General features: G+C 41.1%; 1 pseudogene; it reads right to left on the bottom strand.

Moving 5' to 3' along the window:
* Positions 1-927: 927 nt before the first annotated feature.
* LOC102411109 lies at positions 928-4235 on the bottom strand (annotated as a pseudogene).
* Between the last annotated feature and the right edge of the window lie 3699 nt (positions 4236-7934).

Below are 7934 nucleotides of genomic sequence, written 5' to 3'. Positions count from 1 at the left end.
CAATGTAGAAACTATGAGAAAGCAAAAAGAAGTAAAACAACAAAAAAGAACAAAATAAATATCATTTGTGATTTCATCACTGCTAGCATTTTAGTTATATGCTTTTACTCTTTTATATGGGTATTATCATTTATATATTTATACATATATGTTTATAAATAAATGTTTATATTTTTTAGGAACCTATCAAAATTTAATAGTGGTAAATGTCTTTCTGATATAATTTTAAATCACTGCCTCATATTCTATTGTATGAGTGTATTTATAGAATACACTTATATTGTATAAATATAATACAATATATTATATTGATATACCCAATATTATTTCCCACTTGTAAACAACATGGTCATGGGTGTTATAGCTTCATTTTTTATAATTATCCACAATTTTTTCCTTAGGTTGAGTTTGGAATTCCAGTGTCAAATGAAATGTAAATTTTGGGACTTCTGATTCCTACTGCAAAATTATAAACCTGGAAATAAACGGATAAGCTGTCATTCCCAGCCCCAGTTTATAAGTTTCTCCACATTCTTTCCCAAATGGGTCCATTATTTCTTTTTAAATTGTCAATTTAGTAAATGAAAAAAATATGTATATTTACACTTTTCATTTCTTTGATTACTAAGGACATTATACTTAAAAAGAAACCAAAATATTTGGGTTCTGTGTTTGTAAATTATCTGAGCATGTCCTTTCACCATGATTTTTTTTATATTGGGGGACTCATCTTTTTCTCATTAATTCTTTTAAACTTTAAATTAAATTGAAATTTCAATTAGAAAATAAAATAAAACAAACCAATCCCTTCCTGAAACAGAGATTAGTACAAATAAAGATGCCAATATCCCAACTGAAAAAAAAAAAAACAGTCAGATTATAAACAGTTACAAAAATAAGATGGAAAATTTTAACAAACTGTTTCAGCTATTTTCTTAAAAGACGTTTCTTTCACTGCCAGAGATCTTGAACATACTTCTGGTCAGTCATCCAGATGCAGTTCTTCACATAATTGATGAACTTGGGTTCCACTTTGGGAAGAGAACCACCTTTTTCTATACTTGCTTGCCTTCTACTTAATGTGTTCCATAGAATCAGCTCCTTTTGGTGTTTTAGAAGTTTTTCTATGTTTTTGAGATTCTTGACCTTTTCATCTTGGTGTCAATAGTTTTGAGTCTTGTCATTCTGGTTTGATTTTTATGCATTTTAGACCTGGATTCAATCCCTGGGTCATGAAGATCACCTAGAAGAGGGAATGGCAGCCCACTCCAGTATTCTTGCCTGGAGAATCCCATGGGTGGAGGAATCTTGCCGACTGCAGTCCATAGGGTTGCAAAGAGTTGGGCACAACTGAAATGACTGTCAATAAAGGACAGAAATGGTATGGACTTAACAGAAGCAGAAGATATTAAGAAGAGGTGGCAAGAATACAAAGGAGAACTGTGCAAAAAAGATCTTCAGGACCCAGATAATCACAATGGTGTGATCACTCGCCTAGAGCCAGACATCCTGGGAAGTGAAGTCAGGTGGGCCTTAGGAAGCATCACTACGAACAAAGCTAGTGGAGGTGATGGTATTCCAGTTGAGCTATTTCAAATCCTAAAAGATGATGCTATGAAAGTGCTGCACTCAATATGCCCGCAAATTTGGAAAACTCAGCAGTGGCCGCAGGACTGGAAAAGATCTGTTTTCATTCCAATCCCAAAGAAAGGCAATGTGAAAGAATGCTCAAACTACTGCACAATTGCACTCATCTCACACACTAGCAAAGTAATGCTCAAAATTCTCCAAGCCAGGTTTCAGCAGTATGTGAACTGTGAACTTCCAGATATTCGAGCTGGTTTTAGAAAAGGTAGAGGAACCAGAGAATAAATTGCCAACATCTGCTGAATCATTGAAAAAGCAAGAAAGTTCCAGAAAAACATCTATTTCTGCTTTATTGACTATGCCAAAGCCTTTGACTATGTGGACCACAGTAAACTGTGGAAAATTCTGAAAGAGATGGGAACACCAGACCACCTGACCTGCCTCTTGAGAAACCTGTATGCAGGTCAGGAAGCAACAGTTAGAACTGGACATGGAACAACAGACTGGTTCCAAATAGGAAAAGGAGTACATCATGGCTATATGTTGTCACCCTGCTTATTTAACTTCTATGCAGAGTACATCATGAGAAATGCTGGGCTTGAGGAAGCACAAGCTTGAATCAAGATTGCTGGGAGAAATGTCAATAACCTCAGATGTGCAGATGACACCACCCTTATGGCAGAAAGTGAAGAGGAACTAAAAAGCCTCTTGATGAAAGTGAAAGAGGAGAGTGAAAAAGTTGGCTTAAAGTTCAACATTCAGAAAACTAAGATTATGGCATCTGGTCCCATCACTTCATGGCAAAGAGATGGGGAAACAGTGGAAACAGTGGCTGACTTTATTTTTTGGGGCTCCAAAATCACTGCAGATGGTGACTGCAGCCATAAAATTAAAATACATGTACTCTTTGGAAGGAAAGTTATGACCAACCTAGACAGCATATTAAAAAGCAGAGACATTACTTTGCCAACAAAGGTCCATCTAGTCAAGGCTATGGCTTTTCCTGTGGTCATGTATGGATGTGAGAGTTGGACTGTGAAGAAAGCTGAAAGTGAAGTCACTCAGTCGTGTCTGACTCTTTGCAACCCTATGGACTGTAGCCTACCACGCTCCTCAGTCCATGGGATTTTCCAGGCAAGAGTACTGGAGTGGGTTGCCATTTCCTTTTCCAGGGGATCTTCCCAACCCAGGGATTGAACCTGGGTCTCCTGCACTGCAGGCAGACGCTTTACCACCTGAGCCACCATGGAAGCCCCAAAGAAAGCTGAGCACTGAAGAATTGATGCTTTTGAACTGTGGTGTTGGAGAAGACTCTTGAGAGTCCCTTGGACTGCAAGGAGATCCAGCAAGTCCATCCTAAAGGAGATCAGTCCTGGGTGTTCATTGGAAGAACTGATGTTGAAGCTGAAACTCCAATACTTTGGCCATCTGATGCGAAGATCTGGCTGATTTGAAAAGATCCTGATGCTGGGGAAGATTGAGGGCAGGAGGAGAAGGGGATGACGGAGGATGAGATGGTTGGATGGCATCACCAACTCAATGGACATGAGTTTGGGTAGACTCCAGGATTTGGTGATAGACAGGGAAGCCTGGCGTCCTGTGATCCATGGGATTGACATGACTGAGTGACTGAACTGAACTGAACTGAAGTGACTTAGCACACACACATATTTCATATGGATTCCTTTACTGGAGCCTTTTCTTCAGCTTCCTCATTATATTCATCATCATCATCATCATCATCTTCACAGCAAGTTTGACCTTTTTTTTTGGTGGAAGTTTGCCGCCACTTTCAGGACCAGATCACTTTCCAGACGTACTTAGGAGTTTCACTTTCTCCTCTTCATCTTTTGATTCTTCATCTTCCTTCACACCAACCAAGTACTGTCTACTAATATGCATGAACCATCCCTTAACTCTAAGCCACAAGTGGTGTTATTTCAAAGCTCCCAAGGGAAACCGTTGGTTATATAGATGTTTTCAAAGTTTCCAACTTTGACTGTTTGCATAATTCATTGCCACTGTTTTGGTAATATGCAATTTATCTTTTGTATCAGTTATTCTTAAAGATAACTCTAGGTCATCTTCCATTATTGTTGTTGTTGAGTTGCTCAGCCATGTCTGACTCTTTGTGACCCCATGGACTGCAGCAAGCCAGGCTTCCCTGTCCTTCACCATCTCCTGTAGTTTGCAGAAACTAATGTCCATTGAGTCAGTGAAGCTATCCAACCATCTGATCCTCTGTCGAACCCTTCACTTCCTGTCCTCAATCTTTCCCAGCATTAGGGTCTTTTCTAATGAGTCGGCTCTTTGCATCAGTTGGCCAAAGTATTGGAGCTTCAGCTTCAGCATCAGTCCTTCCAATGAATATTCAGGATTGGTTTTCTTTAGGATTGACTGGTTTGATTTATTTGCAGTCCAAGGGACTCTCAAGAGTCTTCTCCAATACCACAATTCAAAAGCATCAATTCTTTGGTGCTCAGCCTTCAATTCTTCAGTGCTCAGCCTTCTTCCATTATCATCCACTTTAAAATTACAAGTTTTGGTCAGTTCTGGGGCCTCAAGGACTCATGTTCATTTCAACCAAACTGTCCTTGGGGTACTTACTGGTACTTGGTAGGAGAGAAAGTGGATGGAGATACAGTCATGAAGGAGGGAATCACACAGGGGTTCTTCTTGATTTTTAATTGCTTTGTGTACATTAAGTTTGGGGCCTTCCTTGTAGCTCAGTCAGTAAAGAATTTGCCTGCAATGCAGGAGACCCAGGTTCAATTCCAGGGTTGGGAAGATCCCTTGGAGAAGGAAATGGCAACCCACTCCAGTATTCTTGCCCTGAGAATCCGGTGGACAGAGAAGCCTAGCAGGCTACAGTCCATGGGGTCATAAGAGTTGGATACGACTTAGAGACTAAACCACCACCACATTAAGTTTACTCATTCTTTATCTGTTTTCTTTGTTGCCAAAATTTTTTTCTCTATTCTTTTTAGGCTTTCAATTTTGTTGATGTACTTTTCTATGTTAGTAATCTTTGTTGCTGTTACTTTTTTCCCCCTTTAATTTGTTTGATTGCTTTTAGCTTTTAGGCAGTCAAACCTATTACAGCTGTGATTTCTGTCATTGGTATCACTCTTAGAAAGACTACCTCCCTCCTTAGATAATACAATACTTGTTTACATTTCCTTCTAGTCCTTTATCATTTCATTTTACATTTGCAATGTATTTAGGTAAAAGGTCTTATTTCAGGAAATAACTTCAGAATATTACGTTCTAACTTAAGTGTGTATATAGCCCATTAGGATGATTAATTACTAACCAACACTGTTATATTTCTGTTGTAAATGTCTCATTTGAAAAGACCCTGATGCTGGGAAAGATTGAAGGTGGGAGGAGAAGGGGATGACAGAGGATGAGATGGTTGGATGGCATCACTGACTCAATGGACATGAGTTTGAGTAAACTCCAGGAGTTGGTGATGGACAGGGAGGCCCTGCGTGCTGCAGTCCATGGGATTGCAAAGAGTCAGACATGACTGAGTGACTGAACTGACTGACTTGTACAGAGTATGTCTATTCCTACTAAATACTGTTACTCACACCTGGGCCCAGAGCCCTGCTGTGAGCATCACTTTTTCATTGCCTGAAAGTCGGGATAGACCTTGGGTTTCACATATAAGTAAGAGGGTCATCACCATAATGTTACTTGGCAAACTCAAATTCTTTTTTCTTTTTTTTTTGCTTCTCAAACACCTAAAATTAGGATCATGTGTTTTCCTTAAGATCTATGAGCATAGTTGATATACTTCAGTCATTGGTCAGAGTGCATGTTTTGTGAGTAAAGCTCTCCTGGGGGATGGTGAAGAGGAGGGAGTAGCCAGCCCTCTGGGGACTTCATGCTTCAGCACCTGTACCAAGGCACTCCCAGCTGGGAGGATCTCAGGGCCCCAGACACTTCTCAGCACAAACAAACAACATCATTCCATGCTGTGCATTTCTGAATGCCTCCAGCTGTAAAACAGATTGCTTTCTACGTTAGAATTAAATTTTGTCTTTTCCTTCTCTTTCTTTTGCAAAGCTTCAAATGCGAGAACAAGTGCCAGCTGTTGGATCAGAGGACTCTTCCTACAGTACAAAAGTGCATGCACCATCCCAGATTTGCAAATATGTAGAAGATGGCACATCTTGTTATTTTTGTTTTTGAGGTTCCTAAACTCATGTCTTCTAAAATGCGGGTTGCCAGTAGAGTTTTGTAGGTAGGTGACCCAGGAGAGGTGAAATGAGTGGGCAGAAAGAGCCATGAGGAATTCCACACATTTGGGAAATACTTTCATTAATATTTTGTATTTGTGTTTTAAATTTTGGGAGTGACTCATAGGCACTTAGCACAAAAAAGTGATGAAATTAATCTTGCCAGTAATGAGGTTGCTTGGCCTTTCTGTTAGCAGACACTGAGCCCATGGGCTGTAGGATGTTTAATTGGCTGCCTGGTGGTTTGTGAAAGCAATGTGGGTTGAGTTTCACTTTAACAAGTGTTATAGTACATCAACCTTGTCATATTGTCTCCAGATGTTATTAAAGTTAGGGAGTGATACACTGAATTGTCTGTTTTCCTTATTTAGGCAAAACAAACGTTCAGGACTCACTACTCAGACACAGTAAATTAGGGGCGGATATACTGAGTGAGTGGAGAAGGCAATGGCAACCCACTCCAGTGTTCTTGCCTGGAGAATCCCAGGGACGGGGGAAGCTGGTGGGCTGCAGTCTATGGGGTCGCACAGAGTCGGACACGACTGAAGTGACTTAGCAGCAGCAGCAGCATACTGAGTGAAGGCTTCCCAGCTGGCGCTAGTGGTAAAGAATCCACCTGCAATGCAGGATACCTGGTTTGACTCCTGGATCAGGAAGATTCCCTGGAGCAGGGCATGGCAACTCAGTCCAGTATTCTTGCCTGGAGAATTCCATGGACAGAAGAGCCTGGTAGGCTCCTCTGCCCTTAGGGTTGCAAAGAGTTGGACATGACTGAAGCGACTTAGCTCATGTTGAGTGAAATGAATACTTTGCGTGGTCTAGAAGAATAAATGTTGTAACTATTGTCATGCTCTGGCTATATTTAAAAACAATAAGTGATATTCTTAATACAGTTTGATGTTCTTCAAATGCCTAGTTGGAGCTCAAGGGTTATAAAATCAGACTCTTGAGTAGTGGGTTGTGAAAGTGCTAGAGACTGAATTGTGTTCCCACCAGTAATTCATGGGGCTTCCCAGGTGGTGCTAGTGGTAAAGAACCCACCTACCAATGCAGGAGACAAAAGATGAGGGTTCAGTCCCTGAGTTGGGAAGATCCCCGGGAGAAGGTCATGGCAACCTACTCTAGTACTCTTGACTGGAGAATCCCCATGGACAGATGATCCTGGGAGGCTACAATCCATAGGGTCATACAGAGTCAAACATGACTGAAATGACTTAGCATGCACATCTGCACGAATTCATATGCTTAATATAATGTCACTGTATTTGGAAATACGGCTTTTAACAGGTAACTAACGTTAAGTGCAGTTGAGTCCTTACCTGATAGAACTGTTTGTATTATAAAAATTGGGAAGATCTCTCTGCCCCCTGACCTATTTCTCTCTCCCCACATGCACACACAGAGGCAAGGCCATAGGAGAAGGCAACCGAATGCAACCAAGGTAGAGAACTCTCACTGGATATCAACCCTGTTGGCACAGGGAAATCTAGCTTCCATAACTGTGAGCAAATAAATTTCTACTGTTTAAGCCTCTCGGTTTATGATATTTTGTTATGGTAGAATAAGCAGACAGAAAGGAGATGGCATGTTAAATATAGCTCCAGAGGGGAACTTCAGAGGCTGAAGGCTGAAAGCAAAAGAGTGCTTCTTTATGAATGACCTTTAACAACCATACTGGGTGAACCAGCAGGTCTGGGAGAGGGCCTGTTGGAAACATGAGACTGGGTTTACCTCTGAGCATTGCCTCATTTGGGTCTCAGATTTCCTCACCTGTGAAAAGAGGTGATGAGATTAGCTTTTCTTTAAGTTCAACCCACTCCAGTATTCTTGCCTGGAGAATCCCATGGACAGAGGAGCCTGGCGGGCTACAGTCCATGCAGTAGCAAGAGTCAGACATGACTTGACATCTAAACCACCACCATGAGTTACTGCATTGTCGATGGGGAGGATTTGGGGCTGGTTCCAGGAATATGTCTCACATAAGGGTGCATGTCACAACCGCAGGTGCCACATCCTCTACCGGGACTGGTGACCTCAAACACAGATATAAACACAAGATGCCCTGACCTCCTGCTCAAAGAAGGTCAGTACATCTCTCCCTGT

The sequence above is a fragment of the Bubalus bubalis genome, chromosome 3 (assembly GCF_019923935.1).
Source record: "Bubalus bubalis isolate 160015118507 breed Murrah chromosome 3, NDDB_SH_1, whole genome shotgun sequence".
Taxonomy (NCBI): domain Eukaryota; kingdom Metazoa; phylum Chordata; class Mammalia; order Artiodactyla; family Bovidae; genus Bubalus; species Bubalus bubalis.
Note: the sequence above shows the minus strand (reverse complement) of the source record. Positions and strands in the feature narration are given on the sequence as shown.